We start from the raw sequence: 10,755 nt of genomic DNA, 5'->3' as shown, positions 1-10,755 counted from the left end.
CATAACACCCAGTGCTCCATGCAGAATCCCAGAGTATTTTATCCACAAGATTCTTTAACATTGTGTACGTCTACTCTGTAAATGAAATGAGATCATGCCAGGGAAAGCACGGGGTAAAACCGAAAGCACATTGTGTCATTCCCGAGCTGATTCTGACTTTTTGGATGGAGCTGGAGGGCACTTGTTTCTTGCCTACAAAGGCGTGTGGGCCGCTGGCTTTGTCTGGCATTGGCAAGAACGAAACCCAAGGTACAGCTTCGGGAAGGTGGCTTTGTTCTCTTCTGTGAACACAAGAGCCTAAAAAAGTGTTGAGCAACTCAGGGAAAAAAAAAAAAAAAAGGAGAGAAAGAGAGAGATCTGAATGGCTTTTCTTAATAAAGCATTTCCTCTCATCGAAAAGCAAAACACAGGAGCCAGGGAGAGCAGGAGCCCCTGTTTCTGTGCTTAGTTACCACACTGATCTCACCACCAGGGCCACTCACTGCTGGGTCAGGGGAGGACAAGCTTGCTAGCACTTACCCGCTTGATCTGGAGGCCTGGAAGAATGACAGGGAGGCTAATCTCCTAGGAAAGCTGATCCCACTGGGCTCCTTGCCTTCGCAGGTGGGGATTCACTCATTCACCCATTCATCTATTCATTCATTCATTCATTCATGCAGTCAGGACTAGCACAGCCTGCACACAATAGAGAACACTTGTGTATCCTTTTTCCAGATTCCCCAATAGTGGATTCCCGATGTGCCAGGTTTTTAGGCCACAGGAATGAGCAAGATTTCCCAGGTTCTTCCATCTCTGAAAATCTATTAAGACAGCAGTCAGATACCCTCTGGGAAGCCTGCCTTAACCTCCTGGTCTGGAGTAGGTGCCCCTCCTGCAAGCCCCCAGCAGCCGTGCTTACCCGTGTCAGCCACGTCTCTCCACTGCTACAGAAATTCTGGAGGTGGGGAGCCTGGGTCTCTGTTTTGCACAGCTCTGGACCCAGAGGGCTTAGCAGAACACCTAGCACATAGTAGGTGTCCAATAAATACTGGGTAGAAGAATTTAACAGTACTTGCCACCGCACACTATGGGATCTAGTTACGTATCTACCTTCCTTCTCTACCTTCTCGATGGGCTGTGAGCTGGAGGTTCTTCCTGCCTGACATCACATGAACTGTCCCCCTGATGCAGTGACAAGAAATAAACCCGACCTGAATTCAAATCCAGGACCCTGGCAAGTCCTGCAGTGAGTAGCCTGTTTCAATTTGCTCATGTCTAAACATGAAAATAAAGACATAATTTCTACATCCAGAACCACTAAAAATTAGTTTAGAAGGAATGCCAGTGACCTGCCTAGGACAATCCATAGCAAATGATGGGCACATAGCGATTGCTTGCTATTAATAGAAAGTTCAATTTGTTTAAACTTCTAAAGCTCATTGAATTGCTGGAAATATAGTCTTTTCCTCTCCATATACTTTTTCCAGATTTAGCAATTTTTAACATTTTGTTACATTTGTTGTATCAACTCATCTGTCTCATTCTCTCTCCCTCCCCCCATATATATATATATACACACACATCTGCATATATTGTTTTTCTGAGCCATTTGAAAATAGGTTACATACATTCTACCCTTTTACTCCAAATATCTCAGTGTGTACTTCCTAAGAATAAGAAAATTCTCTTAACCATAATTTTGTTACATTTCGAAAATGTAACATTGCTACAACATCCCAATATCCCATATTTGTCAGTTGTCCCAATAATGTCCTTAAAGCCCTTCCTCTTCCAGTACAGGATCTGGTCCATCTAGTGGTCACATTTGCTTTGTCTCCTTCAATTGGGAAGGTTCCTTAGTCCATCTCATTTTCACAAATGGACATTTTGAAAGAATCCGGGCCAGTGTGGGTTTGTCTGCTGTTTCCCTGTGATTAGATGCATGTTATGCCTCCCGACAGCAATACTCATATGTGATGGTCTTTCCTTCTCAACACGTCACACCCAGAGGCATGTGATAGCCATCTGCTCCTCGTTGCTAACATTAATTTTGATCACACAAAATGTCATCTACTTTATCTACTGCACAGTTACTGTTTTTCCCCTTTCAACTAATAATCAATCTGTGGGGAGACCTTTGAGACCAGGGAAGTGTTCTCCTCCTCATCACATTTTCTCCTGGATTGGGCTTCATTGATAATTCTTGCCCAAGGGATCCTTGCTAGGATGGTTGCCCCTGGCGACTGCATTAACCCCACTGCTCTGTCCATTTGTCTCATAGGCTTCCTCCTATAAGGAGGAGCTCTGAGTAGGCAAGGCAATGGACCTAAGGAAACCCATTGTCAGAAGGAAATGGGAGCCTGGTGTGCTGGTGAGAGGTCAGGCTGGAGACAGCTTTGTACGTTAACCACAGAGAAGCCCTAAGAAAGACTGGGAACAAAGAGAGAACTAAGTCCAGGGAAACGGGACATTTAGCAGAGGAAGTGGAAAGAGGATTCAGTTGCTGGAGGCTCAGTGGTGCTTGGAGAGCCTGAGCACCAGCTGCAGGCAAAGGCAGGCTCCTATCCCACTCGGGCCATGTTCTAAACAGTTGACTGAGAAAAGTCTTTCTTCCTTTGGGTCTGTTTGTTCTCTTATAAAACTGTGACCATCATGCTGATCTCATAGCTTTTCCCCTTGTTTTAGACAGACACTGGATGTAAAATGCCAAGCACACCACTTAACATCATGTAAGTGCTCATTAAATGCTCCCCCTTCTCTTCTTCCTTTCTCTTTGTGTTGTTCAGATATTGCCATGGAAACATCCCTCTCTGCTTTCACCGAGGTCCCTTTAAAAATTTTGCAATTACTCTAAAAGATTGATTTTTTTTTTCCATCTGAAATGAGAAATTCTAAAGGTAATAATATACTACCTTTTCTGCTAAAAGTAAATTAAATGTAGGGTCAAAGCTGATTCTGAACTCAACTAGAGAGTGTCAGGGATGCTTCTGTTTCAAAATTGTTTTCATTATTTTTGTTAAATTAAATATAACTAATTAATTATTTTGCATAATGATAATATTGCCATTTTATCATTATCACTAAAATACAATAATAATTGCTACTTTTAAAGCTAGATATGTATTTGGCCTTTTCTAGATGTTTTACAATCAATACTTCTACTCCTCCCAACTGCCGTGCTGTGTCAGTATTCTCCCCATTTTACAGATGAAGACTTTGAGGCTCAGAGTATCTGTGAGAATGGTCAAAGCCAGGCAGTATGTGTACTATCTTCAGAACACGTATACTTTACACTCCAAATTCTTTCTGGACAATGGTTTCAATGTGCTGAAAATTCCATGGTCCTCATGTGCTTCTTCTGAACTTGGCTCAGCACAGCATTGAATCAATCGTGTAATTGAGGCAGAGACTGTTATTGCTCACCAACTATTTCATGCATCCCCCCCCTCATTCCCCACTCTCCTTGCAGTTCAGTGGAAGCCACATGAGTCCTCTTGGCCAAAGAATCAGAAGCAGAATGACACATGTTACTTCCAGGCTGGGGCAATTACAAGCTGGTACACTCCCTTCCTCTCTCACTGTGCTGAAGTGACCTTAGAAATGACATGTGAAGACTGTCTAAACAGGATGGAGGTTCCTCAAAAAATTAAAGGTAGAATTACTTGAAAACCCTGCAATTGCATAGCTAGGTATGTACCCAAAGGATACAAAAATACTGATTCAAAGGGACACATGCACCCCATTGTTTATAGCAGCAATGTCCACAATAGTCAAATTATGGAAAGAGCCCAAATGTCCATCGACTGATGAATGGATAAAGAAGTTGTAGTGTATATACACAATGGAATATTACTCAGCCATCAACAAGAATGACATCTTGCCATTTGCAAGGATGTGGATGGAGCTAGAGTGCATTATGCTAAGTGAACTAAGTCAGTCAGAGAAAGACAAATACCATATGATTTCACTCATATGTGGAATTTAAGAAGCAAAACCGATGAACGTAGGGGGGAGAAAAGAGACAGGGCAAACCATAAAACAGACCCTTAACAACAGAGAACAAACTCAGGGTTGATTGAGGGAGGTGGACAGCGGGATGGGTTGGCTGTTATATGTAATCCATTCCTGAAATTAATCTTACACTCTATGTTAATGAACTGAAATTTCAATAAATACTTGAAATTAAAAAATGACATGTGAAGGCAGCTGTATTGTAATATGAAGAGAACTTGGATCACTGAGTCACTGGATGGAGAAGCATCTGGACAAACCACATTAGACTCTGTGTGTGGAAGCAATTAACTTCTGTTCTGTGAAGCCTCCGTGACCGTAATGATTGGTTGTTATCACAGCACAACCTAACCTACCCTGACTGATACAAGAGTGAATCCTTTCCAGTGACCAGTTATCTTGGGAGGTGTAAACACCTCATTATTTGGGGTGCCAAGGAAGCTAGGTGATCCACTTACCATTGTCAACATGAAAACTGAATGGCATGGCCTCTATAATTGTGTTTAGGCAAATCTAGCTTGTCGTGTTCTTTTGAAAAGGGAAGGATGAAAAGAAAAATTTCTTCATTGAGATTTAGATTAAGTTGAATAAACAAATCTTCTCCTTCAACTCAGAAAGATTGAGGAACAATAATCTGCAGGAAGAGGCTGGTGTACACTGGGGAGGGCATGTTTTAAATAATGCTCCCACAGAAAAGCTTCTGCAAACATCAGAATCTAAAAGAAAGGAATCACAGCTAATGAGATACAGCCTGATTAGAGAAAATCATTTTTAAACCACTCTGGGTTTTCACTTATGCCCCGGAAGGCTAGGCTTTGTCTGAATCTTATTAATAAGAGAGCAATGCAGAGATAACCAGGATTGATAAGGAATAAATACAATCTGGCTTGATTCAGATGCAAACATCACATGTTTCCAAAGATGATTATGAGTGAGTTTCAAGTGTATGGAATTCTTTTATAAAATAAGTTTTCATTGGGCTATAAAAATATTTTACAATTTCCCTAGATTAGAAATGGCAAAAAAAAAAAAAGGTTAATTGTAAGTCAACTGAAGACTACTTAGGCACTTAAACATATAATTTCTTGAGCTTCAAACTTTAATAGTTCTAACTGCAAAACAGCTGACTATTATCACTCATGCCTTTACTCTTCCAACATTGTTTTTTGTTTCTTTGGTTTGATTTAAAATCTTATCTTAAAAGTTTAAACAGAATCCTAAGTGTTTACTAAGTCCCCCCATTTAAACAAATGAGTGGGTCTATGTATACAAGTCGAGAGATTGCTGGGTTCTAGAAAGTCTCTCTCAAAGCCTGGAACATGAACGAACTGAAGTTTTCTACAACCTCTTATGCTGTCTCCCCTGCTTCTCTGCTCTCTTCCCACCCCACTGCCCTCCCTCCCTCCAGGCTGGATGACCCAGCCATTAGTCATCTGTCAGAATCTTACTCATTCTTCACAATCCAGTTCAAACTGTGCTTGCTGTGGGTTGTCTTTCCAATGGCCATGGTCTCTTCCTCATTTGATGTCCTATCACATTCTTTAGGAAACTCAACCATCATTTCACAAAGTTTGCATTTGTATTGTCTTGTGAATTGTCTTTTTTTTTTTTTTTTAATGTTTCTAAGCTTTCTCTCTTATTGCACATTTCCAGAGGTTAAGGAGTCTTACCCAGTGCCTAGTTGGGGGCTAGCAGTGGGAGGATGTTCCAAGACCCCCATGTCCTGCCTACACTCAAGATCTATATTCAGCTCTGCTTCCAACAGGAAGTTACTCTTTTCCCAAAGAGGAGGAGGGATGAACATGTACTTCAGCCCAGCATCAAGATCAGCATTGAAAGCCCACGGCCAGCTGTGGGGTCTTGGCATTGCATGAGATAGGGCCATTCTGGGCTAGGATTGCAGAAAATGAATCCTAGTTGGGGGCTAAAGGTGTACTATAGAAAAATAAAATCTTCTTTATTAATATTTAAAGTTAACTCTGCCATGTATTAAAGAAAGATTGAGGATTTTCTGCAATTACTAAGAGAGTCCAAGAGACTATACTCATTAGGGGACAAGCCATTCCTGTTTTGCCTTCCAGGGCACCTTTCAGAACTTGTTTCAAGACTCTGAGGTCTCCTGTCCTCTCCACGGTCCAAGCCATTTTACATTATTTCCCAGTTCCCTGCAACCATTCTGTCCTTTATCAAGATAAGTTATTTGCCAGGAAGTTCGTTCATTAGCTTATTTAGGAGAACTTCACACATCTTCTTAAATATCACCTCTTGTGAGAAGCAAAGCATGATCTCCTCTAATTTTTCTTTCCCACCCCAAACTAAGTTATTGGCTTCTATCATACATATCCCAGACTTTCACCATTCTATCACTTACCTGCCGTAATTTCTTACTTGATTATCCCTCTTCCCTGATAGAGTGTCAGCTGTCTGAAGGCAAGAGTCAAGCCTATCTTGTTAGCTGCTGAATCCCACTTGCCTGGCACAGTGCCTTGACAAAGCAGGCACTCCAAAAATATTTGTCAATTAAAACATCCACAGTCCTAAAACTTAGGCTGTGGAAGGAGAGAAACGCAGGCAAGCTGAACCGGAGTCTCGTATTTCAGTTACATCTGATTAAAATTGCTCACATTACTGAGGAAGGAATTGACATGAACATTAGAAATCTACTATGCAGTATTTATAATACAATGTATTTATTAGGAATATAGTAAGCTATGTTAGAGTTCTCATTTTGTTGGTAAATTATAGTCATTTTCCCTTCTGTGGGATATATGATCTTAAAGTTTTTTTGTTTGTTTGTTTGTTTGTTTGTTTATTAAGGAAGCTGAACAAATAGATGGTGTGGCTCTCACCTGATTATTGCTGTCAGACCTTGTCCCCAGAATGGAGGCTACCATTTAGGTGCCTACCTTTCCTAAGGCGGCCATGACTAAGAATCGTTAATATTATTAACACAAACTCATAGTTGTTGAGTACTTATTGTGTTCCAGGCACTGTGCTAGGTTAGTTACATCAGTTATTGGAGATCACAGACCCCCTATGAGGTCAACACTATTATTACCCAAATTCATTCACTTGTACATCATACATTTCCTGGGTTCCTGCCACATACGAGACATTGAAACAGGCATCAGGGATACAATAAGGGAAAAAAGTGTGAAATTTTGCCCTCCTGGAACTTACATCCTAGTGTCGGGAAGGAGAGAAATAAGACAAAAATCAATTATGTTAGACATTAAGAGTGTTACAATTAAGTACAGCAGGTGAAGGGAAAAAGGTGTACTAGCGTATGTGATTTTTTATACAGAGCCCAAGGACAGCATCGCCCATAAGGTACAGGGGAGCAAAAACGTGGAGATAAGAGAGAAAGCCATTCAAATATCTGGGGGAAGAATATTCCAGGCAAAGGGGATAGCATGTACAAAATCCTACCTAGGAGTATGTTGGAGTATTTGGGGGTCAGCAATGAAGTTGATGTGGTTAAAATAAAACTGAGTAAACCAGGGGGAGACTGTGGAGGAGGGGCCAGGCAACATGGGGACTTAGAGGTTATTTTGAGGATCCAGGCTTTATTCTGGGTGACTGGACTTGTTGGCGGACTTTGGGATAAAAATGACATAATCTGGTTTGCATTTTTAAAAGGGTACTCTGCATGGAGCACTGGGTGTTATACAAAAACAATGGATCGTGGATCACCACATCAAAAACTAATGATGTATTGTATGGTGACTAACATACCATAATAAAATAAATAAATAAATAAATAAATAAATAAATAAATAAATAAATAAATAAATAAATAAATAAAAGGGTACTCTGGCTGCCGTGTTGAGAATGGATTAAATGGGTCAAGGGTAGAAGTAGGAAGTCAAAACAGAAGGTATTGCAATAATCCAGAGAAGAGGACATGATGGCTCAAAACAGTGTTGTCCTCGTGCAGGTGATGAGAAATGGTCAGGTTCATTGTGCATTTTTAGGTGGAACCCGCAGGATTTGCTGATGGATTGGATGTGGGCTCTGAGAGAATGAGAGAAATCAAGAATGACATCAAAGTGTTTGTCCTTAGCAACTATAAATATAGAATTCTTATTTAGCAAGACAGGAAAGATTGAAGAAGAGACAGACTTAGGAGAAAATATCAAGGGTTTGGATTTGGACACATTAAGTCTTAGGCTCCTATTGGATAACCAGCAGAGACGTTAAAAAGGTATTGGATGTATCTGGAGTTCAGAAGACTGCTCAGGGCTGGAGTCACAAATTTGAGAGTCTTCAAATGAAGAGATGGCACCAAACATCCAGACACTCAGGGGGCTCATCTAGGGAATGAGTGTAGAAAGAATAGTAATTCAGGCCTGAGACCTGGGGCAGCCCCACAAGAAGGGATCATGTCCACTTAGGGAACAGAAAGATGCTCAAGCAGAGCAAAAGACTTCTTGTGTATTTGCCTGTGAATGATAAAGAGGAAGGAAGAAGGACTGGGCAAAAAAAGTCTTCAGACCACAAAGCAGATCTGATACCTCAGAACGGGAAGAGTCAGGAGGAAGCAGGGTTGGTTAAGTGAGCCTCAGACCACGCAGCTTTGACAAAGTCTTGGCAAACCCAATGGGGAGACCCAATGCAAAGCTTGCCTTTTTAACAGAGTCCCACGTTGGACAAATAGGGCCAGGCCCCATTATTCCCACCATGGTCTGTCATTGACTAGGGGCTTCTGGGAAGAGAGTGTAGCCTGAGCTTAAATTCTGCAGTGAACCCCAATGGGACTGCAGCTAAAGACTAATATCTAAGGACACGACTCTCAGTTGCAGATCAGGTTCTTTCTTGAAGAAGGTTTGAGCAGCACAATTCCATGGTCACCATAGATATTGGTTTACCCATGAAAGCTCAGAAGCACAGATAGATTAGGGAACTAGACCAACATCACACAGCGAGTGAGTTTGAACCCCAGCATCCTGACTGCAAATCTTAGTGCTTAACTATGATGTGAGATGGCCACCCCCCAATATGCATACTCGAAAGTGTCAAGTAGTGAATGAAATTTTATTTGGCATGATACCTAGAATTCCCTTAAAGAACTACTACAGTTGGTTTGAAGGAGCCTCATGGAGCAGGGGGTGTGGCCATTCAAAGTCTACTCCTCTTGGGCTCTGGAATGTTCTTGGAGTGTCTCCTTCTCCTCCTACTTCCTCACCCAACTCACCAGACTCAGCCACACAAGCCCCACACTGTTGATCCCTGGGGCCAAACCTATAAAAGATTCGGAGATAACTCAAAAATGCTCCCCCCTTCACGAAGCTTTCTCTGGTTCTCCAAGCAGAAGCAAACTTTGACACTTCGAAATTTTTTCTTTTAATATTTTATTTATATATCTGAGAGAGAGACAGAGATTGCGAGAGAGAGGGCATTAGCGGGGAGGGGAGGGAGAAGCAGGCTTCCCGCTGAGCAGGGAGCCCGATGCGGGGCTCCATCCCAGGACCCCGGGATCACGACCTGAGCCGAAGGCAGATACTTAACGACTGAGTCACCCAGGCACCCCTACACTTTGAAATTTTGAGTGTTTCATTCTCATTGTCATCCATGACTTACTGTTTTTTTGTTAAATAGCTGTGCCCTATCTCCCCATTCTGCACCAGCCCTGTCTCTCCATTCTACACTACCCCAGTCCTGGGATGGTAGCTTGAGGGATCCCAACTATAAGGCATGAGCCAGCACAGGCCCTGATCTGCTGCCCAGCAGCCACGGGATTTTCCAGTCTATGCAGCCTTCTCAGTCCTCTGTGCCTGTATCGTAAGCTGCTCATCATCTTGCAATTGCTGCCTTTTCTCCAAGATTCAGATTAAGAGCTCCCTTCTTCAGAAAAATTTTCCTCCTCTACCTCCTGCCAGTCTCATCTACATGCCTCTTCTCTGGGTTCCTACTCACATCACATTAACATCTTTCAAAAGTTTCTGACAATTACCTAGAGCAAGAAATGGATTTTACAGCCCGACTTGGTACACAAACCTGCACACACACAGCCTCCCTCACAACTGGAACACAATTGTTTCACCAGATCCTTACATCTTTACTGCTGTGCAAGGCACACTGATACATTCTGGCCTATTTTTTCCTCTTTCTCTTCTTTTTTTAAAATGCTGTCTGCAGCCCACTAAATTGATTTAATGACTTGCCAATGGGTCTCAGCATACAGCATGAAAAACACTGCCCTCTATGGACCTTCATTAATACACTCTGCTCACAATACTGACATCATTAGTATACTTGTCTGTTCTCCCCAGCAGGCAGTAAACTCTGAGGGTAGGGATCATATCTTATTCTCATTTTTTCTTCTATTTTAGCACCAGTAAATGTCTGAGGAATGAATAAGTGAGTGTGTGCATGCTCTGAAGTCTTGACAACCAACTACCTTCAGTTTGAAAACATAACAGAGTTCTTGGGACATTGAAATGTTTACCTTAGACTTTCCAGAAGCTTCTCCCTTGCCTCATGGCTGTGAATCCCCATTGTGTCCTGGATGTCAATGTTATTGTCAGCCCAGTTGCCTCCTTGTTCTGGAAAGTACTCTTTTTCCACTTCATTTGTGTTGTTGGCCCAGGAGCTGCCATGATCTTACAGAGCTACTTCTCTGGCCTTAGGGGATGGCTCAAGGGTGGGCACGCAACACAGGGAGAGCCGATTTCTAAAGCTGTGACCAGAATGAGTATTAATTAATCCCTCTCCAGAGGTTGGAAGACATGTTTCCTGCCAAGTGGAGCAAACCAGTACATAGCT

This window comes from Mirounga leonina, unplaced genomic scaffold (assembly GCF_011800145.1).
Source record: "Mirounga leonina isolate KUSES-001 unplaced genomic scaffold, KU_Mleo_1.0 Mir_129, whole genome shotgun sequence".
NCBI classification, from domain to species: Eukaryota; Metazoa; Chordata; class Mammalia; order Carnivora; family Phocidae; genus Mirounga; species Mirounga leonina.
This window is presented reverse-complemented; position numbering follows the sequence as displayed.